The 27,457-nt window shown below is 38.8% G+C and overlaps 1 long non-coding RNA gene and 1 pseudogene across 1 annotated transcript in view; one reads left to right on the forward strand and one right to left on the reverse strand.

The window, feature by feature from the left end:
- The window catches only part of LOC123381235, a 296,498-nt gene that overhangs the window by 197,905 nt on the left and 71,136 nt on the right, over nt 1-27,457 (reverse strand). The window lies entirely within an intron of this gene.
- LOC101096015 lies at nt 13,694-14,302 on the forward strand (annotated as a pseudogene).

Consider the following 27,457-nt stretch of genomic DNA (forward strand, 5'->3'; position numbering starts at 1 on the left):
AAACCACTATACTGGATGAAAACTAGAATTGTCATTTATTTCCTAGCAAGCAAATAAATTTTATAAAGCTAGGCATTAGTCCTGAATTTTCCTTATATCATCTCTTATTGTTAATGTGGTTGATCTCTTTTTGTGCAAGTAGACTGTATGTATACATTACAACATAAACTAGAACACTCGTGGAAAAATGACTAACATCAGCTAATAACCAGGCTGGATCATTTATGTTCCAAATGTTCTTTTTCATCCACCCACGGTTTTTTCACCTGAAATCTCCAGATATAATCTTCCTTATAAGAGAATATTCATGCTAAATTGACATAATTCCAACACTATTGATTGGTTTGGACAATGTAGTGGAGTAAAACCCAGTCATTTGGGGTTGTTTAATGAAACAACTGATTGAGTAAACTGTTTACTTTTCACCTGTGGTGTTAGTTTAATGTGAATGCAACATTATTATAGCATCAGGTCAAGTGTAGAAAAAATCAATCCTACTGTAAGGAGTGGACAATTTTCACTCTTCAGGATAGATGACTATTATAAAAACTTCCCCTTACAGTCTAGGCAATTTGAGCCATTGTGATAAATTAACAGCTATAATATTCAGCCGAGAATAGTATTTTGTGAAGCAGGGCTCTTTCTGGTCTTGTTCACTCTTATTTGTTTAGTGTCTACATTGTAAGCATTCAGAAAATATTTGTGGGAGGAGTTAATGAAAAAAAAATCACTGGGGGCCTGGCTGGCTCAGTTGGTAGACCATGAGATTCAACCTGAGGGTCATGAGCTCAAACCCCACTTTGGGTGTGGAGCCTACTTAAAAAAAATCATCAATTGCCTATCCATCCATAGAAAACATTCTGTCAATAAAAAATCTATCGGTCACATTTGATGTCTCAAGACCTCCAAACATAAAGACTCCTAAATAATTGTAGAACTGAAAAAAGTACTGTGGGCCCCAGTACTGATTTGGGTTTGAGACAGTGGTTTCCAAACAAACATGTACTGAGATCATCTAGAGGACTGATTAAAATCAGACTGCTGGGCCCCAACCCTAGAGTTTCTGCTCAGTAAATCTACCCAGGGCCTGAGAATCTGCATTAATAACAAGTTTCTAGGTGAAGCTGATGCTGCTGGTCTAGAGACCACATTTTGAGAATCATGAATTAAGAGAAACAGACTACAGTTGACCCTTGAACAATACCGGGATTAGAAGCATCAACACCCCACCCCCATGAAGTCAAAAATCCATGTATAATGTTTGACTCTTCAAAAACTTAACTACTGGGGCGCCTGGGTGGCTTGGGCAGTTGAGCAGCTAACTCTTGATTTTGGTTCAGGTTGTGATCTCATGGTTCATGGGTTGGAGCCCTGCATCAGGCTCTGCGCTAACAGGGTGGAGCCTGCTTGGGATTCCCTCTCTCCCTTTCTCTCTGCCCCTCCCCTCTTGCGCATGCATGTGCACACACACACACACACACACACTCTCCTTCTCTCAAAATAAATAAACAAACTTAAAAAAAAAAAACATTTAACTACTAATAGCCTACTGTTGACAGAAAGCTTTACCAATAATATAAACAGTCAATTAACACATATTATATATGTATTACATACTTTATTCTTAAAATAATACCTAACTTTTCCTTAATTTTTATGGTATTTCTAGGCTATTTCATCTACAAGTTTTTTCAAATTGTTGAAAGTCTCCAAAAATTTTTCAAATATATTTGTTGGAAAAAATCCTCATATAAGTGGACCCGCATAGTTCAAACCTGTGTTGTTCAAGGGTCAACTGTATTTGGTAAGAACAGCCTTTTATTTTGTTGACTAATACATTTCCTGCAAAAGTCATGTTTACAAGCAGATTTCTTGCACATGCAACACAATCTTATCAGTTCTCTGGTATTCATATTGTCTCTATTTTCCTGTATGGTATCCAACAGTAAGTCTTTCTAGTTCAGTTAGAACCTGTCAATTCACTGGCAAGAAAAATTTCTGCAAGCACACCACCCTTCTTGATATTACAAAACTGTCAAACAAAATTTGCTTTGCTGGGTAGGCATTATTTCTTAGACTAAGTTTAACTGTTATCCACATTATAAGACACTCCTTAGATAACACATGTCATTAAAAGCATTAACAAACTATAGCTACTCTTCATCAGACTGAGGTACGACAGGTGCATTGATGGTAAGATACCTCCAAACGGTAACAAGACTTATGGACAAAATTTTGGCAGATTGGTAAAAACTGTATGCACAGTAATACTGATAATGTTTCTAGCTTCATCTCCAGGGCCTAGCCAGTATAACATACCTATCTTTGTTAAGAATTTTGCAGGTACTTCATAAAGGCTAAATAATCCTCATCTTTTAGGAAAAACATAATCTCTTGCAGGTTTTAGAGGTATGAATCTATTAATGTTTTTTTAACAAAAGAAGTATTAAAAAGAGAGTAGGCTCCTTAGCTGCTCTAGTGGGAAGTTTAGTAAATAATTAAAAAACAATAGCCCAGCACATTTACTGGCCCACACCTTTCTCTTCACAATATTATGTGGAAGGGCCACCACGCCAGCACGTGCTCAGGAGCATCCTCCCTCCCACCCAGGGGAAGTGCTAAGCAAGAAATGATTTACTTCAAATGCTGCCAAGGTTGAGTATCTAAAGACTGGTTTGAGTTGCACATCCAGCAAGGAAGCAGGTTTGGGGCAAGTGCAAGCATCTGAGGACAGGAAGGCTTTTTGACAGTCCCTGGTTGGAGTTTTCTCAAAAAGATTTGCAAGATGCCAAGTAAATCGTGAGGCTTCTTGCCTCACCTCCTTTTATGTCCCTCCTTGAACGTTCTTGTATAAACTTGTCCTCAGGATGTCTTTCCGCCTCTTATAAACTCCCACCTCTGGATAGCCTTGGCACCTCTACCTTACCCTGAGGCCCTTCGATTACTTGCCCATTTCACATTTCTGTGCTTAAAAACTTCCCTTCAAGGCAGGAACGCAATATACACTACACTCTCCTTTCTGGGTCAGGCAGACCGGGTGGTCATTTCTTAACCAAGTAGCCTTTCATGCAAGCTGTAATCCTTTGTCTCAGAAGATGCTCCTTCTCTCTAGAAATGAGAAAATAAACTACCTTGACAAATAATTACCCAGCAAGGGCTGTATGAGAGACCCAACCCTTTAAAGAACCAGTTCCCAGACCATTTTGATTGAGAGCAAAGTCGGAACTGAATCCAGAGGGGAAAAAGCAGCCAGCAACCATGATGCATGTTGCACCTCTCCAGGTGCTCCTGGCTACCAAAATCTGTCTTGGTGTACTTGGAGTGTTATAACAAAATACTGTAACTGGGTGGCTTAAACAAAACAAGTTTATTTTTCATGTTCTGCAAAATGGATAGGTTGAGATTTTCCAAACTTGCAAGTTCTGGTTCTGGAATTGTTTAAAAATTCATTCTTCAACTCATTTTTCTCTTCTCATATTTTACTATAAGCAGTTAGGAAGAACCAAGACACTCTTCCAATGCTTCGCTTAGAAATCTCCTCAGCTAAAAATCCAGTTCATTGCTTACAAGTTCTACCTTCCTTGCAACCGTAGAACATGAACACAATTCAGCCAAGTTCTTTGCTACTTTATAGCAAGGACTGCCTTTCCTCTAGTTCCTGATAACACGTTACTCATTTCCACCTGACACTCCATCAGAACCACCCTTAATGTCCTTATTTCTACCAACATTACACTCATGATTATTTATGGATTCTCTAAGAAGACGGAAGCTTTCTCTCTAGCTCGACTCCTTTCTTTATGAGCTCTCAGCAGAATTTTCCTTAATGTCCCTATTTCTCACATGCACCTCAAAACCCTTCCAGTCTCTACTTGTTACACCTCCCAAAGCCACTTCCACATGTTTAGGTATTTGTTACAGCAGTATCCCACTTCTCCCCCAAGCACCTCTTACCTCCAGCACCACTTCTCCCTCCAAGCAAAGTCCCATCAACTAGATTGGGATTTCACACTTTCCTTTGTTCCTCTTTCCACAGCTCCAAAATAACAAAAGTTTCTCATTTACCACATGGAATCACATTTGTCCTTCCCTTATCCAACCAAGATTCTCTTGACTGCGTTTATCTTAACTCTTTAGCTTAAAATTTAGCTTATATTGGCTCATAGTTTTTCAGAGCCTATTATGTGCCAGGCACTGTTCTAGTTGCTGAGGATACAATAGAGAACACAACAGACAAGAACCCTGTTCTCATGCGGAAGACAGACAATAAGTAAATACGTTTAAATACATATGTGATTTCAAATAGTGATAATTGCCATGAAGAAAAACAAAGCAGGGTAGGAGAGTCATAGAGAAGAAAGACCTCTCTGAGACACATATTTGACCAGATGTTATTTAAAGCCATGACTCTGGATGAGATCACCTCAGGAGAAGAGCAAATAAAGAAGAAAAAGCTGAAGACTCAGCTCTGGGGTATTTTACCCTTTCAATTTCAGTAAGAATAGAAAGACCCAGTAAAGGCGACTGAGAAGGAAGCAGCTGGTGAGATAAGAAGAAAACTAAGAAAATAACAGGTTCTGGAAGCCAACAACAACACAAAAGCGATTCAAGTAAGAGGGAGTAATCAACTGTGTCACATGCTGCTAAGAGATTGAGTAAGATGAAGATTAAGAATTGTTTATTGAACTTGGCAAGAAAGAGATCTTTACCAACATTAAGATTGGTTTTAGTAGAATCAGAGACAAGAGCCTGACCAGAGTGTATTCCAGAAATAATGGGAGGTGAGAGAGTGATTACAGACAATTCTTTCAAGAGAACTGTTATGAAGGAAAACAGAAATGGTGGGGGATATGAATGTGAGGTCACGAGAGACCTTTTCCAGATGGAGTCATATTACAGCATGAGGTTGGGATGATGAGTAAAGAGGAGAAAACAGATGATGCAAAAGAGATAGGGGATGATTGCAAAAGCAAAGTCTTTGAGTAGAAGAGGGGCCACGACCCAGTGCAACTAGAGTTAGAAGCTGGAACAGTTTCCATGTTGCAACAAGAATAAAAGCAGTATGTGTACAGATGCACAGTAACCAGTAGATTCGTTGGTCAGAAGGTGAAGTTGTTCTCTTGTAACTGTTCCTGTTTTCTCAATTAGATGCAAAATCATCAGTTGAATGTGAAGATAAAGGAAGGGTAGTTACAGGGTTGAGAAATAAGGTTGCTGCACTGCCATGAAAGGATCACTTAGAACATGTGGTCAGGGGCACCTAGATGGCTCAGTCGGGTAAGCAGCCGACTCTTGATTTCAGCTCAGGTCGTGCTCTCACGGTTTGCGAGTTAGAGCCCCACATCGGGCTCTGTGCTGGCAGTACAGAGCCTGCTTGGGATTCTCTGTCTCCCTCTCTCTCTGCCTCTCTCTCTCTCTCTCTCTCTCTCTCCCTCTCTCTCAATCTCTCTTTCAAAAATAAATAAATACACACTAAAAAAATAAAAACATGTGGTCATACGTTTAAAGTGGGACCACTCAGCACAGCTGGATGTTTTCCTCCAGCTACATTAAGCAAATTTCAGATTAAGAGCTTTTGCTCTGCACCGTCTCTCTGAGTGACTTCATCCAAATCCATGACTTAGCCAAAATTTATGTCTCACGATTCCCAGATCTATGTGTGCAGCCCAAACTTCTTCTTGGAACTCCAAATTCATAATGTCTACTACATTTGTCACCTTAAAATCTCCTATCTCTTAAACTCAACATATCCAATACTAACATAGTATTTTAAAAACGAATCCTCTAGTCCTTAGCTCTGCTAATGACCTAACATCCTGAAAGTCCTGTTACATTTCTTCCCTGCACACTGCACTCCTTGACCTCCAAATAACCAGACTCTTATGGATCCTAACTTCTTCATATCTTGCATAGCTGTTCCTCTCTAATTTCACTGCCATTTGCCTAAAATCAGTCTTTCATCACTTTTACCTGAGTTCCTACAACAATCTCCTGTCTTTTTGATGTCAGTCTATCCCTACTTCAATCTATCTGCTGCACTGCTTCTAGGCTTCTCTTTGGAAGATGCAAATCTCATCACTTCACTTCCCTACTTAAACTATTTCACAAGTTCTCTATGTCACTTAAAGAGTAAAATTCACTTCAAGGTGTGATATTGACTATCCTGTGCCTCATGGCCTTTTCTTTCAGTTCCAATTCCTTGCAGTTTGCCAAACCTCATGTTGTGTCACATTTATGTACCTTTAAACATACCCCTCATTTGAAAAAATCTTCTCTTCCTCTTCTATTACAACTAAGTGCTGGACCTTCCTGTAAACGTTATCCTAACATCTCCTGCAGCAAATCTCTTATGTACTTGCGAAGCACCCTAACTACACTACCCTTATACTCACTTATCACACAGCCCTCACTTGACCCCACACCACTTCCAACTACCCACCCCCATCTCTCTGCTCTCCTCTATAGCAAGTCCCCCACAAAAAAACTGTCCATACCCACTGTCATCCCATCCTCTCCTCCCTTTTCTCTGGAACACATTAAGTTGTTTTTTCATCTTGACATTTCTAGCAAAATAACTCTTGACAAAGTCACAAATGTCTTCAACATGGCCATGAATAATGGTCAACCCTTAGTCTTCATCTTACTGATCTAGCACAGTTGCAGCATTTGATACAATTGATTACTCCTTCTCTCTTGGAAGACTTTCCTCTCTTGGCTTCTAGTCAGCGCCTTGTTCTCCTCCTATCTCACTGGCAGCTACTACTTCATCCCCTTTGCTGCTTCTCCTCTTCAGTCTGATCTCTAAAACCTGGAGTGCTCTTTTCTATGCTCCACTGACTCACTCTCTAGGTGATGTTATCAATTTCATAGCTTTAAATAACATCTGTAAGGAGAGCAGTGCCCAAATATGAATCCCAAACCAAACATCTACACTGAACTAGACTAGAATACCCAACTAACGACTTAACACATGCACTTGAATGTCTAGTAGGCAGCCTACCAAACTCCTTCAGCAATCTTCCCTTTTCAGTAAATAACAATTTCATTCTTCCAGTTGCCCAAGCCAAAAACCTTGGAGTCATCCATGACTCCTCTTTCTCTCACAACTCACCTTCAATCCACTAGCCAATCTTGTAAGATCTGCCTTCAAAATATATCCACAATCCAATCACTTCCTACTCATCATCCTGGTCAGTCCCATTCTGTCTCACTCAAATTGTGTAACAGCCTCAACTGGTCTCCCACCTTCCATCTTGTCTCCTTTCAAACAACAGCCAGAGTGTTTGAAACAAGTGTACCATGTCTCTTCTCTGTTCAGAATCTCCAAGTTTTTCCCATATCAGAGGCATTACAATGTTTTATAAGACCCTACATAATCTAGCCCCTCAACTCCCTCCCTAAACTCACCTTCAACAACTCACCCCAGGATTCTACTCCAACTACACTGGCCAACCATGGTCCTGGTCCTGCCTCAGGCCCTTAACACCTGATGTTTCCTCTGTCGGGTGTGTTCTTCCTGGGGATATCCACATGCTCACTCCCTCATTTCCTTCACATCTCTGCCACCTTCTCAGAGAGGCCCTGTCTGACTATTTTCGATTAAACTTGTCACTGTCTCTTATATTGTGTTTATTGCTTTATCTTCTGTCTTATTCCATTATAATATAAGCTCTGTTAGGACAAGTACTTTATTTTATTCACTGCTATATACGTAGCATTAGAAGAGTGCCAAGCATTTGATATTCAATAATAAATCAAATGGATTTTTTTTTTTAAGTAGGCTTCATGCCCAGTCTGGAGCCCAACAAAGGGCTTGAACTCACAACCCTGAGATCAAGACCTGAGCTGAGATCAAGAGTCAGAAGCTTAACTGACTGATCCACCCAAATGCCCCTCAAATAGATTTAAATACTGTTTTATTTATGTGTCTCCTCCACTAGAATCTATGCTCTTTTAAAAGAAGGACCATATCATATTCAACTTTAAATCCCCTTTGCCTAACACAATGCCTTGTAAGTTCAATCTATTTGTGAATAAATGACTGAATGAATATACAACTCAACTGCAAGCATGAGGATATCTATTGGTTAACCAAAAAATTGATACCATCAGTCAAGGGAAAAGAGAAAATGTGCTCCTGAAAGAACCTGGGCTCCAGAGGTGGTAGGAGACTCAGGTCAACTAATTGGAGCCTCACATTTTAGACATGGATCTCCATCAGAACCATGGCTTCCAGGACAAGGACAAGTGTTCTGTTTACTAGAACACAAGCTGAGAGGATGTCTCTACCACCATCTTGCAACAGCATGGGATGTTAGACTGAAGAAAACACTACAGAAAACAGAACCAGGAAATGTAGAACCCAAATCCCAAAGGCATTGCTTGAGCTCTGAATTCAGTACTGCCCAAATATCTACTCCCTAGACTTTTAAATTATGTGAATACATTCCCTTTTTTGTGTAAACTGGTTTGAATTCAGTTCTCTGTCACTTTCTACAGAAAAAGAAAATATTGATTGATTCAGGATCTTTAAAAAATTAGATTCTTCTCTCTCAAAAATAAATAAACATGAAAAAAAATTTTTTTAAGTGGGGGCACCTGGGTGGCTCAGTCGGTTAAGCGACTGACTTCCCCTCAGGTCATGATCTTGCAGTTCCTGAGTTTGAGCTCGCATTGGGCTCTGTACTGATGGCTGGGAGCCTAGAGCCTGCTTCAGATTCTGTGTCTCCTTCTCTCTCTGCCCTTCCCCACTTGCACTCTGTCTCTTTCTCTCTCTTAAAAAAAAAATAAACATTAAAAAAAATTTTTTAATTAGATTCTTGTGCCCCAATGTCAGATATTCTGATTGATTTTTTCTAGGCCCTGGAATCTATATTTTAACAAGGTCCCAGAGGCATCCAGGTTCTGAGTTGCAAGCAGCAAACCAAAGTCTAGCAGAACTAAAGTGAAAATAATCTATTAAAAGGACATTAGGCAGGTTACAAAATAAATAGGAGGTCTGGAAAACCAGGCTTGGAGCTACATACCAAGAAATTAATGCCAAAATCATGCTGCCAAACTCATCCAGTAAAGCAGTCACAGATAATGCCAAAGAATGGTAAACACTATGACTTGCACAACTGCTCCCAGGAATTCAATTGTGAGGCAACCACCATCACCCCTAACATTGCTCCCACTGCTACCCTGTAAATTCAGTCTTGTTGCAACTACTACTGAAAACCAGTCCACTGCTACTGCTAAGCCAGAAGCTTGATTTTGCTACTTCTGCTAATGCTACTAGAAAGCCAGAAAGATTTTTCTATGATCCTCTCTCCTTTACATCACTAGCTCCTCTGCATCCCACTGGAATTTTCTTTTTTCTTTCCTTTTCTTTTCTTTTCTTTTCTTCTCGAGAGAGACTACAAGGGGGAGGGGGAGGCAGAAGGAGGGGGAGAGACAGAATCTCAAGCAGGCTCCACCCTCAGCACAAAGCCCAAAGTAGGGCAGGATCCCAGGACCCTAAGATCATGACCTGAGCCACCCAGGCACCCCTGCAATTTTCTAATTCTAGAAAAGAAAACAGGTAATGCCTTACAATGATACTCCCAATTGGAGAAGCCTCTAATCATGCATTTTACTCAACTCTGGGCTGAGAATGAATTTAGAAACAACAAACCATGAAGTAGGATCAACCAAAAGAAGTCTTTTATTCTGCCAATGAGCAAGCTACAAGGAGGGCCATCTTTTGCTTAGAGGTCCAGAGTTTATTTTATACCACTGGCATTGTTTCCCTCTTTCTCATATCAAAAGACATTATAAATATTTCTGCTCAGACATACCAAATATACCATTTTGATCAAACTGCTAGAACAGTCCAGGCTTACAAACGATTTTACTAATTTTTCTCTTCAAATTTGTCAGTGAATTAATAGTCCATATAACTTACTAGTCTAATGCCCACACGCTAAAGATTAGAACCACCTAAATGAAAATTATTTTAGTGATGTGTTCCAGGACTTTGACATAATTGTGGCATACCTACCAAAAAGCTAGTAAGATTTTTCTGTTATCTTTTTTCTTAATGTTTATTTTTGGGAAAGTGACAGAGTGTGAGTGGGGAGGGGCAGAAAGAGGGAGACAGAATCTGAAACAGGCTTCAGGCTCTGAGCTGTCAGCACAGAGCCCAATGGGGGACTCGAACCCACAAACTGCAAGATCATGACCTGAGCCAAAGTCAGATGCTCAACCAACTGAGCCACACAGGTGCCCCAATTTTTCTGTAATCTTATAGTAAAATTAAACATCAAAAATCTTTCTCTATAACCCCTTCTCTCTTTAGCATGAGAATGAAAGGTTTCCCCCTCCTTACCCATGGACTTTTGTCCTTAGCAGTTGTATTCAAATTATTCCAGTCAAACAACTGGTCCCATCTCTAATGATTCATTGCTTTGCTTTAATATATTTTGTGTTCCCTCGTGATCTCTGACAGAACTCTGGAAAAATAAGTTTGATCTCTTCATTAAACTCAATATGAAGTGTGGCTGGCATGCTCGCTGCTTCATTCAACATGCAGCTGTTACCCACCATCAGCTTTTTCACATGGTGCAAATTCTCAGGTGATGGGCCAGACTAAGAATGAAGATTTTTCTGGCCCTCTTGCCACAACAGAATCTGTTTCTCACTCTGGCACCTGGATAGCTGACAAAGTCCCAGCAGAAGAGCCATCTTCCCTGTCATTTCACTTTTAGGCATGCAGACCCACATGCTGATTAGCAACCTGCAGGCACTTTCTTGATCTCTGACAATACTTTTGCCTATGAATTCTGCCTCCACTCTATACCCAGTTTGTATACTGCCACGGTACCATTGGTAGAAGCTGTTGCAACCCACCTTTCCTCCTTGACAGTTTATTTCAGTGGCTCCCACACACAGCTAAGGTTCTGAGTCACTGTCTGTCTGTTTTTCCATGGCATGACCTCAGGGAAAGGCTTTGCAAGTGTTTGATGATGGGGCTTTTACCTGCACCTTGGTTGGATCTTCTTGGAACAGTGCTAGAAGGTATCCCTCCTGAGCACTGAGACCATGCCAGTCCTTTGTCTTTTTTCTCATCTTTGTTCTCTGGCTCCTAGGCCTTCCCCCAATAGCTCTGTTTAGGTTATATTACCTCATGTGCAACTAGATTTGTACAGTTCTCTTCTGGTAGCAAAAGCAGAATGTCGTTCTCTTTTATCTAAAGAACTGAACCTCCTTGCAAAATCTGTAGAAGGCGCTGGATCACAAGCCTTGAATCTACTCCGCAATGAGCACATTTCATATCCTGATTTAATCAAATCGTGGGATACATAAGATTTATCAAATTATAGAAACAGAAGGTTCTAAGAGATTTCCTAGTTATTTTACCTTACAAGAAAACAGAGGTTTGGAGAGGTAGGTTATTTTTTAAAATAAACAGCTAGTGATAAACAGATCTAGGACTAGAACCCAAGTTCAGGGATCATTCTTCTCTACCACTCTGCCTTTTCTTCTAAACTTTTTCTTTTTGTCCACATGAAAACTTTCTGCTAAAGATGCCCTCAGCATGTAGTTACTTAATGAATAGTTTAATGGGAGAGAATGAAGAAAGAGATATACTTTATATCAGTGCTTTATAGGATGGCTGAGTAATGGCCCCTCCCAAAGATATCTACGTCCTAATCCATTGAACCTAAGAATGTGTTACCCTACATTGTAGAAGGGACTTTACAGATACGATTAAGTTAAGGATCTTGAGATAAGGGGATTATTCTAGATTATGTGGGTGGACCCAATGTAATTACAAGAGTCCTTATAAGTGAATGTTGAAAGTAGCACAATATAATAGAAGGTAGACTGTCATAACTTAAAAATGCATGTTAGATACACTAAGCAACCACTAAAAAATAAAACAAAGAGTATAGCAAAATTGAGAGAAAACAAAAGTTTTTTAAATATGCAATTAATCCAAAAGAAGGCAGGGAAAAAAGGGGGGGAAGGGACAAAGAACTTATGGACAAATAGAAAGCAAACAGTAATACAGAGCAACATACAGCTTCAGAGATTCTGGGGACACCATCAAGCATGCCAACATATGCATAATGTGAGTTCCAGAAGGAAAGCAGAGAGAAAAAGGAGCAGAAAGAATATTTGAAGAAATAATGGCTAATAACTTCCCAAATTTGAGGAAAGATATGAATCCTGACATTCAAGAAACTCAACAAACTCCAACTCTGATAAACTTCACATATAGGATAAGATCCACACTGACATGTTATAATCTAATTGTTGAAAGCCAAAGACACAGAAAGAATCTTGACAGCAGCAAGAGAGAAGTAACTTGTCATATCCAAGGGATCATTAAAAATATAAAAAGCTAGTTTTTTTAAATCTTACCAGTCCCTTTCTTCTTTCCTTTTTAAAATTTATCTTTCCATTTTGAGAGAGAGAGCACATGCACGCGCACTAGCATGGGAGGGGCAAAGAGAGAGGGAGAGAGAATCCCAAGCAGGCTCCATGTTTCCAGTGTGGAGCCAGACATGGGGCTCGATCCCACAAACAATGAGAACATGACCTGAATCAAAATCAAGAGTCAGACGCTTAACTGACTGAGCAACCCAGGCACCTGAAGAGCTAATTTATTAAGAAGCCACAGATTCCAGAAGGCATTGAGATGATTTATTTAAAGGGCTGAATGGGGGAGAAAAAACTGCCAATCAAGAATTATACATCTGGCAAAATTATCTTTCAAAAATGAAGGAGAAATTAAGATATTCTCAGGTAAGCAAAAAATTGAAAAAGCTCATCACTAGTAGACATTCCCTATAAGAAATGCTAAAAGGACTCCTTCAGACTAAAATGAAAGAACACTGGATAGTAACTCAGAGCCATATGAAGAAATAAAGAACTCTAGTAAAGGTTTTGTATGTACCTACATACATAGGTAAATACAAATGGCAGTATTTTTTTTTTGTTCTGTAAACCCTCTTTTTGTTTCCTATATGATAAGCCAATTAAATAAATAAAATAAATACATAAATAAAATAAAACCCCTTGTTGTTTCCTGTATGATAAGCCAATTAAATAAAAAGCTAAGTTCATAAAAAGCCAAATTCATAAAAAAATTATAATTCTGTGTTAATAGGTATATGATGTATACAGATAAAATTTGTGACAATAACATAAAGAAAGCAAAGCTGTGTAGGAGCACAATTTCTTTATGGTACTGAAACTAAGGGCAGTGCTTCTGGTGGTCCTGTGGATCTGTCTCTTGCTTCAACAGTGTTTGGAACAGATGGAACAGACCCAGGGATGCCCCTTCTACTGTACAGTGGATCAGAGATTTATTTAACACCAGCAGGTTCAGAGGAGACCGTTTCTCCAAAGATCTGAGCACCAAATGCAAATGGGAAGGGTAATTTATAGTTGTCAGCTTCCATATCTGTGGGGGTTTTCGCCCGCAGCAAACAGGGCAAGAAGAACCCAGAAGAGGGGTCTCCAAGCTAGAGACCAGAGCTTGTTTTAGTCCCATCTGCCATCTTATGGTGTAAAACTTCATTCATTTTCCCAACACTACCAGCCTCTGACCACCCTCCAACCTTTTTTCCAGTCACAACATTCGGAGCCATCTTCTTGCCCACCCTCTGCCTCCAGGACCAGCCAACACCCGATTTTGAACTTAGTTCCTCATCACCGATCAACCATGAGCTCCCAGATTCATCAGAATTATTCCACCAAGGTAGAGACTGCCCTCAACTGACTGGTCAATATGTATCTGTGGGCCTCCTACACCTACCTCTCTCTGGACTTCTATTTCGACAGTGACGATGTGGCTCTGGAGGATGTGGGCCACTTCTTCTGCGATGTAGGCCACTTCTTCTGCGAGTTGGCTGAGGAGAAGCCAGAGGGGAGCTGAGCATCTGTTGAAGATGCAAAACCAGCGCAGGGGTCGCGCCCTCTTCCAAGACATGCAGAAGCCGTCCCAAGATGAGTGGGGTGAAACCCTGAATGCCATGGTAGCCTCCCTGCTTCTGGAGAAGAACTTGAACCAGGCCCTTTGGGATCTGCATGCCCTGGGTTCTGCCCACGCAGACCTCCATCTCTGTGACTTCATGGAGAATTGCTTTCTAGATGAGGAGGTGAAACTCATCAAGAAGATGGCTGACCACTTGACTAATCACAGGCTGTCCGGCCCCCAGGCTGGGCTGGGCGAGTATCTCTTCGAAAGACTCACCCTCAAGCACGACTAGAAGTCTCTGGAGCCCAGCAGCCTTTGAGAGGGTCCCTCTGGCATTCCCCCAGGTGCCAGGGCTTGTGCTTGAGTCTCTCCTTGTATCCACTAGGCAGCTTTTTAACCACCCTGAGCCCTCTCCCAAGCCATGGACCAAATGAAAACAATAAAGCTTTTTTGCAGAAAGAAAGAAAGAAAGAAAGAAAGAAAGAAAGAAAGAAAGAAAGAAAGAAAGAAAGTTGGTATCAATTCAAACTACAGTGTTATAAATGCAAGATTATTAGTTATAATTCCCATGGTAACCACTATGAAGATAACTACAAGTTTATACAGAAGAGGAAATGAAAAAATCACATGATACAGTAGGAAAAAAAGATCAAACACAAATGAAGGCAGTATTAGAGGAACTGAGAAACAACAACAAAAAATTTGATACATAAAAAACACAGAAAAACGGCAGAAATAGTTCTTCCCTATGAGCAATTGCTTTGAATATAAATGGATTAAACTTACCAATTAAAATACAGATACTGCCAGAATGTATTAAAAGAAAAAATGATCCAACTATATGCCGCCTACAAGAGACTCACTCTAGATTCAAAGACAAAGTTTTCACCTCAAATTGGAAGCAAATAGTTGTCATAATTAAGATGGAAAAAAACTGCATAGGCATGTGGAGCAGGAAAAGGGTGGACGTCAGGAATTCAGTGTTGGACACATTAGGTCTGAGATGTCTGTAGACACTCCAGTGAAGATACTGAAGAGGTTGGATATATGAGCCTGAAGTTCAGGGGGAAGATCCAAGCTAGAGATAAATATTTATAGTCATCCTCACAGATTTGGTTTTTGGTTTTGGTTTTCATTTTTGTTTGTTTGTTTGTCTTTCTGTTACTGACTTGTTATTTAAAGCTCTTGGAATAATGAGATATAAAGAAAGAGTCTGTGTTGATAACAGTTCTAAAAACTGAGTTTGGAGTCATTTCAGCATAATCATTTGGAAAAAAAGAGTAGGAATCAGTATAGGAAACAGAAATAGTGGTTGATAAAGCAGGGAAATCAGAAAAGCCAAGTGATGAACAAGTTTTAAAGAGAAAGCATCTGCTTTGTCAAAAACTACTCTGTCTTTTCTTCCCAGGTCTGGTTTGAGACATTCTCTCACCTCATAATTGGTGTTTTCTCCTCAGGGGGTAGTTTATTATTAAATCCAAAGTCTCATCCACAAGAAACAATCATAATGGGTTACCCATGGTTCTGATGCTGCGTGCGTGTGTGTGTGTGTGTGTGTGTGTGTGTGTGTGTGTGTGACATTATAGTCTAACCCTGAAGAGTAGAATGGGAAAATCATGGACTCTAAAGCCAGTCTTAACTCCACCACTTCTATACTAGTTGTGTGGCCTTGGACAAATCATTTAACTTCTCTCTCAGCCCCAGTTTCCTTGTGTGTGCAGTAAGGTTAACAATACTGTAGCTATCTTATAATCTGCTGTTAGAATTAAATGACTTTCTATATGTAATGACACCATAAGAGTTCAAAAATGTTCATTCCCGGCTCCTCTTTGACATATGGGAATATGCCCATATCTCCATGTTCTTTCAACTGCTGAAATTGAATATCTTCTCCTGCTGACTGGCTTTTTGTTCTCTGGATAATGGCTTTTATAAAGAAAAACTTATTTCAAATGCAGATAGTTAGGAGGTAATGATTTGACTTGTTCTATGAGGAATCCTTTAGGAAAAGGAAATATTCCTTCAACAAAGTTGCTTTGACACTAAATGGGTGGGAAGTGAGAGGAGAAAATTTTACGCAGGCCCATTTGAAGCAATGGAGATGAAGATATCTCTTTGAATATAAAGATAATGTAGCTCCTAAATCAAAACTCTTTCCCCAACACCTCTAACCCTTTATTCTTAACTCCCAACCATCATCAGACCTCTTTCCCTACTACCCCTACTAGCACTTCTCCCCTATAAAACAAAAGATGTTACAATTGCTTTTCCCATTTCAAAATCATGAAGCTTCCACATGGAATTTACTTGCTATTTATGTTATTGTGATTTTTTAATTGGATTAAGCCATATTTCTTTGGGGGTAGGGTGCAGCGTGGTGGGGGTGAGAGGAAGGAGAAAGGAACTGTAGAACAGAGAGGTATGAAATGAAACCATCTGAAAGCCAGAACCCTCCAAGAAAGTGAAGGTGGTTAACTCTTTAAGGCAATCTCCTCAACCTCTTTCCCTTGATTTCTTCAGGATGCCTCCTTGTTTACACCATTTGGATTGAGTAATCAAGAAGAAGGAGTGTAGAAGAAGGTGCATTAAAAAAGTTTTACGATATGCTATCAAATCACAGAAAGGGCAAGAGAGCCTTAGTCGTGTCACTTTTAAAAGGTAAATAAGCTTCAAAAACTACATGTAGTCTATAGCCGTACCTACTACAGTTGGAGAACTCAAAACTAATAGTATCTATCAGCTTGCATGCAGGATATGACCTGCATATCCCAACTGCTAACTGAAACACGTAGTTTCTGTTTTGATCCTAATAACACATAGCATTTTATTCATTTAGACTCAGAGGACTCCTGCAGCCCTGAACAGGGTTCACTGAAGTAATCTCTCCTGTCTCTGCCTTATCTCCATTATAAATCCAAGGTGTCTTTGGAGATGGATGGGTACCAAGTTATCTAACTTAGGCTGGCCATACAGGCATCTGGGGAATTTCTCCTGGTAATACATTAAGAACAAAGAAGTCCCAAAGTACAGAGGACATATGCAGTTATGCTTCACCATTCTTAGTTTTTCTACCCAATATTTATCACTATTCCCAAAATACCAAAGGAGAAACAAAAGAGTTACCAACAGAAAGAAGGAACTTGGAAAGAAATTAGAAAAATTATGATTTATCAAGATAACAAGGGAAAAGCACATGCTCTAGCAGTATAAGAAAGTTACCTCATAGGATTCATACTGCAGATACCTAACATGAGCTGGAGGAACAGCCTGGATCGCCAAATGTCAAGTAACATCATTATTACCAATCTCTCTGGTAATTATCAAACTTTTTGTTACGGTGTCTGGACTCTAATAACACCACTCAGGTGAACAAAGAGAGAAAGAAAACATGGGGAAGAGGGAAAAACAGGGCAAATACCTACTTCAAAGATAAAACCACCTGAATGATACAGGAGTCTTGAAAGACTGCCTGAAGGAATCAAACTGCATTACAGGCCAGGAGCAGGGCTTTGTTTCTGACAGTCTCCACATGGTCCAAAATTCCACAGTGATATAGTGTGATCATCTGGATGAGCTGAAACATTCAGCTGTACCATGGCAAAAGGACACCCACACTCATCAGGTCCAAAAGCCACTATGGAACCAAAGAGAATGGAAGTTTGGGGTCTAAATTATCTAATCTGGGTTAGATTTGTTACTCCACTTTGCTATGATATAAACTGTTTAGATACATTTATTTAGTTTGCCTTCTTTAAAATTAAAAATGAAGAGTGGTCATGTAAGTGATGTTAAAATATCTCAGAAGGACCTCCTTAGCCTAGATCCTGTCAGTTGTTTTCAACTGTAAAACACACATATGTTTAACCAGTGAAGAAAAAAATCATTAGCAACTGGGTTGCCATGTGTCAGTCATGAAAATGCTCCTCTCAGACCTTTTGGTGTGAGAGCATAATTGACTGACAGCCTCAGATCCTGTCCCTCTGGATCCACCATTGCATTTGCCCTAAGGCCACACTTCCAATGGACTGCTCCCAGCCAATGACAGCACAGCAGAGGCACTAAGACAGGCCCATTCTGGCAAGCCACAGGACTCTTTGGTGACTGTGATTTCAGGATTCCCCATCAATCTGGCCAAATGTTTCTTGGCACTATACTGCAGTCTGAGACACTTCCTACACAATCCTCTATCCTTCCCTCTCTTCTACATGATTGGAAGACCTTTCCCCATCTTCTCCTGCTGAACTAATGTGCCCTGAAGGCCTGAAGGACTACAGGAAAAAAGATCTGCATTTCAACTATCTATCAGAATGTTTTAAAACTTTACAAGGGCACAGAGACTTACTTATTTCTTTATTTTTATTGCAGTGTAGGTAATCTGTTAAGCAAAGCAGAGTCTGAAGATGACTAAGAAAATAAACCTGGAACAAAAAGGCTTTGCATCTTAAAATTTGCATAAAACATAACCAGAGCACAAAGGGGTAGATGCAGCCTCAGTGCCCAGGTAAACATGCACTGTGCCTTTGGTGCCGATCCCACAAATGGGATCTGCCCAAAGCTGGTCTTACGTAGTTCCTAACTTGTCTGAAAATGTTTAGAGATTGTCATTCCTGGATCAGCACTTTTAGTTTGGGTTTTAGTGCCAAAAACACCTTTAATTCTGTGGTTTCCATTCATCTGCTATTGGCTTGACTATTGATTCATGCAACCTCACCCAAAGAATAATAAATGGTTTGCCAGTTCTAGTGGAGTAAACCTAGATTAGAAGCCGTAGTTTGGTGGACGCTGCTCAGACGAGTCAGGTTCTGCCAGGTTGGTGGTTGACTTAACCTAAAATAAAGTGCAAGGATCTACTCGCTTTCCAGATATGTCCAGGATTCTAGGAGTGGTCCAAAGTTGATTTGGATCCATGAAAGGTGTGGTTCTTCTGGGATTCACCTGGAACACAGGGATCCTAGAGATATTCTTATTCCTTGTGACTAATGAACAAATCATTTAATGCCTCTGTACTTTCATTTCCTACTGGATATAAATAATCCCTCTTTGAGATGGGTTGTAATGCTTTACATATTTGTATAAAATGGCTTGAACTGCTTTATTAGGAAAAGGGAAAGAAGTTCTCATATGCACCATTTTTAATATCAGGACAAAGAATTTGATCAAACCTTCAGGCTTAGTTCACTAGACTTTCTCAACTTAATTGATCTTATGTATGCTGAAGTCTCTTGAATGAACATTTTATTGGCACATTTTATTTTTCAAGGGTGACTAGTATATCTAGCACTATGATGGATATTAAATAAATGCACATCAACGTGCAGGAAGCAATATGGCAAAATGAAGAAGTCATTGACTGAGAATCCTGAGACCACAGTTCAAGTTCCACCTGTACTGCTAATGCACTATAGAATCTTCCATGAATCACTAGGCTTTAATTTTCTCTTTTGATGTCAATCACCTCTTAAATAACATGCATGTCTTTATAAATAAAAAACCTATCACAATTTGTGAAGTTGTTGCTCATATGAGTTACTATAAGGAGAAGCTACTTTTCTGAAAAGAAGAAATATGGAGATATGTAAAAGTAAATACTGTCATATTTTATTTTTCTCAAAATCTGTACCGCTTTTTAAAAAACATTGTGGTATAATTCAAAGAGTGCTAGACCTGTGTTCTAAAAATGGATTTGCAGGGCGCCTGGGTGGCTCAGTGAGTTATGCATCTGACTCTTGGTTTCAGCTCAAATAATGTCTCACAGTTTCATGGGTTCAAGTCCTGTGTTGGGCTCTACACTGACAGTGCAGAGCCTGCTTGGGATTCTCTGTCTCCCTCTCCTTCTGCCCCTCCCCAGTTGTGCTATCTCTGTTTCTCTCAAAATAAATGAATAAACTTTTTAAAAATATTTAAAAAAATAAAAATGAATTTGCTACTAACTGGTTTGGGGGATGTGGGCAGCTTATTTCACATTTGTACGATTCAATTCTCTTTATCTGTAAAATCAGGGTGTTAGGTTAGATTAATTCTAAAGACCCTTCTTACTGAATCCAAAGCCTATTCTAGTCCCAATAGTCTATAGTTCTTCCAGGTGACATTTTTAAATGTCTGCTTTTTTTTTTTTTTTTGTCCTGATTACAGTGGTAATCCTGTTCATTTAAGTGTTCAAAGACTACTGAGATATATCAAGTAAAAACTTAAGAGTCAAGGCTCCTGGGTGGCTCAGTTCATTGAGCATCTAACTCTTAATTCAGCTCAGGTCATGATCCCAGGGTTGTGAGTTCAAGCCCCACATCAGGTTCTGCACTGAGTGTGGAGACTGCTTGGGATTCTCTCTCTCTCTTCCTCTGTCCCTCTCCCCTACTCGTGATCTCTTTCTCTAAAATTAAGAACAAAAACAAAACAAAAAAAACTTGAGTCCATCATGATGTTATTCTTTAGAGATTAGTGCTACCAGCTTACTATACAATTTTTCAAAATTAAAAACAAATTTTTTAATGTTTATTTACTTTTGAGAGACAGAGCATGAGCAGGGGAGGGACAGGTAGAGAGGGAGACACAGAATCTGAAGCAGGCTCCAGGCTCTAAGCTGTCAGCACAGAGCCCAATGTGGGGCTTGAACTCATGAACCATAAGAATATAACCTAAGCCAAAGTCAGACGCTTAACCGACTGAGCCACACAAACGCCCCCTAATTTTTCAAATTTTTGACTGATATACTTAGATAGATGTATTATTAGTATAATTACTATTTTACAAAATGAAAGCATGTCATACATGCTTTTATGATATTTACCTTTTCATTTAATAATATATAATGAACATCTTTCAGTTGGATATGTGTAGCTCTATCTCATTCTTTTTCATAATTCTTTTCCACTGAATCAATATATCCAATTTATTTATCTCCTATTGATGAACATTTAAATTGTTTTAAAATTTTTATACTGAGCACCCTGGACCACCTATAGGCATCTTTGTTCATCTATTTTTGTACAACTGTGAAAGTATTTCATTAAGGTAAATTCCCAAAAATGAAATTTCTGGATGAAATGGTACAATTTCATATGTAGAGCCAAACTGCTCTCCTATAAAGTGTTAACAATTACATTCCTACAATGTATGAGATAAGAACACTAAGTGGTTCTAAGCATGCTAATTCAGGTGTACCATGTGCCAAGGAACAGGGAGGCATATTATCTATTTTCGGCCTTGCCTTAAAATAAATCTAAGCTAGTGCTGACATAAAGGATATACCCTTAATTCAGACCTGGTGGATCTGCTATCAGACGTTTCACATGTGGTCCCAGAAAGCAGAACTCATGCCAATGTATAGAAATTATCGTCAGATAAATTCTGACTCCATAGGACAAAACTTTCTAGCATCAGAATTTTCCCCTTAAAAAAAATGCAGTCCTTCTTAACTAGTGAGTACCAAGTCACTGTATTATAGATGGTGTTCAATTGAAGGCTGGACCGTTGTCAAGTAAGTAATCAGATCTGATGACCTCTAACATTTCCTTCAGATTCTAAGGCTCAAGGATACCTAGATTTGAAGGATAGGAATGAGGGTTAAAATCTCCCACAGACACTTGCCTATCTAGACTGTCTCAGTCAGAATAGCAATTTTTATGTCTTCTCTAGCCCTCATATTTGAATATTTCATTGGGTTAATTTTTGCAATTTTAGGTAACTACCTCTTTCAGCGCTCAAGGTTAATATTTCTATTTCCATTTATTCAACAAGTATTTGTTAAGCCCCTAAAATGTGTCAGGCAGAGTACTAGCTGAGGATCCAAGAGTGAACAAAACAGACAATTCCAGCCTTCATGGAATTTATGGATTATGCACATAAACATTTGCTACATTTGCAGGCAGCCATAAAACATTTATTTTAAACGACTATAAAATTAATCAGATAGGCTATCCGGGAAATGTGAATATGCTCATTAAGAGAATCAGAGGGGTGCCTGGGTGGCTCAGTTAGTTAAGCATCCAACTTCAGCTCAGGTCACAATCTCGCAGTCTATGAGTTTGAGCCCTGAGTTGGGCTCTGTGCTGATAGCTCAGAGCCTGGAGCCTGCTTCAGATTCTGTGTCTCCCTCTCTCTCTGCCCCTCCCCTTCTCGAACTCACTCTCTCTCTCTCTCTCTCTCTCTCTCTCTCTCTCTCTCTCTCTCTCTCAAAAGTAAACATTAAAAAAAAAAGAAAAGAAAATCAGAAACATGTGACTAATATTTTTAAACCATTACTCACCGTTGATTCTTTTCAGTAGACATAAAGAAAAACAGAAAGCAGAAATAATTACCTGAACTTCTGAGGTAAAGGGAAGAGCCAAAGTAATTATCTAATCCAAAAGAAAAACAAACAAAAACACATTTACTCTGATTGTCTAGGAAATTGCATCTGTGTTCGCTTTTCACCTTTGGGTCTTAAAAGGGCCCAAATTCTAAGATTAGAAACCTCTGAATACTCTAAGAACTTGATGATATCTCTGGCCCCAAGCCTAACTAATGTTAAATTTCATCTGTTGGAAAGGCTCAGAAACAAGAGAAAATAAGGAGAGAAAGATCTACAGGATGGCTTGGGTTGAACTGTGTATGTTTATGAAGAAAAGTGCCAAGTAGACCACATGTGTCAAGGGGAAAAACACCATAAAGAGATATCCCAAAGAAACTTCTGTGCCAAAACTCTTGGGTAAAAATATCATTATCTCAGGGTACATTCCTCTCCTGTCATGCATGCATGAGCAGAATGCTTCCTGTCGAAAGCTCATTCCAAAAATGAAATGTAGTCCCATGGCAAGCCTAGCTTCCCATTAAGGCAGGACAGAGTAAACAAAATAATCCTCACTTTCAATTACATTGCTTTATTCTAGGCAGGATCTAGAATGTTCAGGGAATAGGAATCATTTGAGAAATTCTGACCCTCTGAAATATAGCCACCCCAGTTAAACTTAGCCAAAGGTTTTTAATGTGATTTTCAAAAAACTCAGGAAGGAAATTTTTATACCTCAGGAGCTTAAATAAAAAATCTATCAACTATTTCTTTATAAGGTTCCCAACCTGCCATCAGTGAAAAACATTACCTTATATCCTGTGATCCAAATGTGGCCCTGATCATGTGTAACTAACAGGTAAAGCCACAGGAGCAGATATGGTTCCTCTCCTACAACTTGAAGGTTAACCCATTTGATGTTTCATTTTCACTCCAGATATTCCTTTCTTTTTTTTATCATGCTCAGGATACAGAATTCTGTATCCTGATATATAATGTACATTTTGACCTTTATTAGGTTGCAACAAGTTAAATGGCCAACCTTAGACCATTTCGACCTATTAAAACAGCAATTTCACATGGGTTCAACTCAAGCAAGGTCTCATCTTTCCAGACTTCAATATTTTCATCTATAACTTGAGGCCATTTAATAAGATGAGTTCAAAGATCTTAGGTCTAATATTCTATGATTCTAAGAGTTGCAGTGTCAAGTTCATATATAGATACACAGGGGAACATAAGCATTGGTGCCATTTGCTATTGCTACAGAAGGAAGAAAAATAATTCACTAAACAAGTATTTACGGAACACCTACTTTGGGCAAGGCTCTATTAAGTAGGTATTCTTATGATATACAAATGCTGGAGCTTGTTAGGCTATTATGAAGAGAAAATTCTAAAATATTTGGGGGGGGTAATTTTTTGAGCTTTAAACCAAATTTAACTTTGTGTATGTCAAATGCTTAGTCATACTTACAGATTGTAAGAAGAATGCTTAATAATTACACTCATGATTTTCTCCCAACACCCTCTAGAGCCCTGGACTGAGTCTATGAATGAGAAGGAAAAAGCTGCACCACAAGAGTTTCACAACTTCTTTTGGGCAATCACTTCATTATAAAGGGTAATTTATGAAGTTATAAATGTGCCAGATTCTCTAGAGTAGGTGCTCACTCTTATGAATAAGCAATAAACCACTAAAAATACAATAACTCTTTTAGGCAATCAATCATTCATTCCACAAACATTGCCTGGCTGTTTATTATGTCAGGCACTGGGCTAAGATTTGAGATACAGAAACAGTCCGTCTCTTCAAGGAGCTCACTTCTATTGGACAAAACAGATAAATACTTGCACTACCTTGAGACAAGCATGTGCAAAGTACTATAATGATATAACACAGCAGGAGAGGAGCATTAGGGCACTCAGTTCACAGAGGTGAGATCTAAATTAAAATTTGAAGATAGAAGGTGTTCACCATGTGGTGGGCATGGGGAGAGTGGGGTAGGCAATTGTGCAAAATTGTGCAAAATATGCAGGATGTGCAAAATATGAAGACCTGAGAAAATATCCTATGTTCAGAAAAAGGTAGGAACATCTAAAGGGTATACAGTGTGAGGCAAACATGTTAAAGGAAATAAGACTGGTAAGGTAGATTGGAGCTAGATTTTTAAGGCCTAAAGGCCAGCTAAAGAATATGAACTGTATGGGGCGCCTGGGTGGTGCAGTCGTTAAGCGTCCGACTTCAGCCAGGTCACGATCTCGCGGTCCGTGAGTTCGAGCCCCGTGTTGGGCTCTGGGCTGATGGCTCAGAGCCTGGAGCCTGTTTCCGATTCTGTGTCTCCCTCTCTCTCTGCTCCTCCCCCGTTCATGCTCTGTCTCTCTCTGTCCCAAAAATAAATAAACGTTGGAAAAAAAAATTAAAAAAAGAATATGAACTGTTTTTGCATGTAACACAAAACTGCTGAGGGGCCTTTGAACAGGAAAGTAGTATAATCAAATTAGAAAATGTTGAAAGATTATCAAATGACAGTGTGGACGATAGTTTGAGTAAGTTGGAGTCGTCAAGATCAGCTAAAAAGCCATTTTAACAGTATTGAAAAGAGATGAGGAAAGACTAAATTGAACAGAGTAAAACACTCTAAATGACCACTGACTAGCACCCAGAAACTTAAAATCCTTCATGTGTACCAGTCAATCCTGAGCTCCATGTATTCACAAATCAATCAATTAAAAACTGTGTAATGCCCAAACAACTCTTACAACTGACTTTTTTCCCCAAGAAATTGGCCAGGTTCCATAGCACAGCACAGGAATAATTACCTGTTCATTGATTGCCACAAAATCATTTACGCTGGGGAGACAAAAAGCTCATGGAAGGGTTTTTAAGATGAAGTAGATACCCCCAAAATTCTAATATCACATTTAAGTCCTCCTGCTTGAGTATCACATTAACTCAATATGTTAACTCTTAATTTTCCATGTAGAAAGGAAACTGAAAGGATAATCTTACAATAGGAAAACAAAATTCAGAGCTTATTTGGAATCCTTGAGGTAACTCTCTGCAGCAACAATGCCATCTTCCTATATTTTTGCTTAGATTAATTTTAGGATTTATTTTCCTTATTTGGAACACAACTGTAAGCGGTAGGTCACAAACAAGCTAGGGTATAGAAGGCTTGGGAGCTAGCATTTGCTACAGATATCTAAAAATACATAATACACATGACAAAAATAAAATTTGATTCTCAATTTCTAGATATCAAATAACTAGCTGGTGGCATTCTCATTCTAGTTATTAGACAACTATTTAGGATGGAAGGACCGAGGTGGTCAAATGAAAGAGTGAATTACTGCACCCTCACCAACTATGAGTCAAAGGAACATGTTTCTGATGGCCCAATGTAAGCCTGAACAAGAGAGAGTCACCCCTGGGGGACATAGAATTATTCAGGTTATCTATTTTAACTTGATATATTTCAGGAGTTGGAGGTAAGATGGAAGAGGAATAGGGCAACCCTAAGCTTGCCTCCTCCCTCGAACACAGCTAGATAAATATCAAAACATTCTGAATACCCAAGAAATCAATTTGATATGTTTCAATAGTTTGCGGTTTTTGAGGTATGGGTTCATTTCATCTAAGTTGACAAGTTTACATGAGTAGAGTTGTTCATAGCTCTCCATTATTATCCTTTTAATGTATGCAGGGTTCTTTAAGGATACCCCTTTTTTCATTCCTAACATTAGTATCTTATGTCTTTTCTTTGTCCTGATTATAGTTGTATTCATTCTACTGATCTTTAAAAAAAAAAAAAAAGGCTTCAGTTTCATTGGTTTTCTCTCTTTTCTGTTTATTTCACTGATTTCTTTTCTAAATTTTATTAAGTCCTTCCTTATGCTAACTTAGGGTTTATTTTGCTAGTTTATTTGGTCTTCTGGTTTCTCAAGGTGGAAGCTTAGATTATTGATATGAGTTATTGATCTTTGTTGATTTCTACTGTGGTCAGAGAACAGACTTTGTAGGATTTCAATTATTTTACATTTATTCAGGCTTGTCTTATGAACCTGGATATGGTCTATTTGGTGAATGTTCCTTATTCATTGGAAAAGAATATGTATTTGAGTGCCTGGGTGGCCCATTGGTTAAGCGTCCAATTCTTGGTTTCCGCTCAGGTCATGATCTCATTGTTGGTGAGTTCAAGCCCCGTATCAGGCTCTGCACTGACACTGTGAAGCCTGCTTGGGATTCTTCTCTCTCCTCCTCTCTCTCTGTCCCTCCCCTACTTGTGCTCTTTCTCTCTCTCTTTCTCAAAAATAAATAAACAAACAAACAAACAAACTTGGAAAGAAAGAAAGAAAGAAAGAAAGAAAGAAAGAAAGAAAGCAAGCAAGCGAAGGAAGGAAAAGAAAAGAAAAAAGAAAAGAATATGTACTCTAGGGTTATTGGATTAAGATACTCTATAAATGTCAGTTAGTTCATTGAGTCATTCAGTTCTTCTATAGTTTTATGATTTTCTGTTAGTTTTATTATTGAAAGAAAAGCATTGAAGTTTCCAATACAATTGTCAATTTATCTACTTCTTTCAATATTGCCTATGTTTTGCTAAATGTATCTTGAAAGTCTGTTGTTAGGTACAAACATATTTAGGATTTTTATGTCTTCTCAGTGAACTGACTCTTATCACTACATAATGTCTCACTTTATCCCTGGTAATTTTCTTACCCCTGAAATCTACTTTGTGTGATCTTATGATAAACTTCTCCAGCTGTCTTTTGACTAGTGTTTGTATGATATGCTTTTTTCCATTCCTTTACATTTAACCTTCCTGTATCATCATATTTGAAGTAAGTTTCTTGTAGATAGCAGATACTTGGGTGATGCCTTTTTACCCATTCTGATTATCTTTTAATTGGTGCACTTAGATGTCTACATTTACATTAAATATAATTATTGACATGTTTAGATTTAGGCCTACTATTTTGTTACTCTCTCTTTTTTATGTTTTTTCCTTCCTCTGTTATCCTTTTCCTTCCTCCTTTCGGGTTATTTGAGTATTTTTTAGGAGTTTATTTTAATTTATCCAATATGGGGTTTTTTTTTTGTTTTTTTACTTTCTCTTTGTATAGTGTATGTGGTGGTTGCTGTAGGTATTACAGTACACATACTAAAGTTATTCTCAGCCTAATTAGAAGCAATTTTTTTGCCACTTCAAATGCAGTGTAGAAATTTTTCCACAATATAGA

This window comes from Felis catus, chromosome D3, assembly GCF_018350175.1.
Source record: "Felis catus isolate Fca126 chromosome D3, F.catus_Fca126_mat1.0, whole genome shotgun sequence".
In the NCBI taxonomy this organism is placed as follows: Eukaryota; Metazoa; Chordata; class Mammalia; order Carnivora; family Felidae; genus Felis; species Felis catus.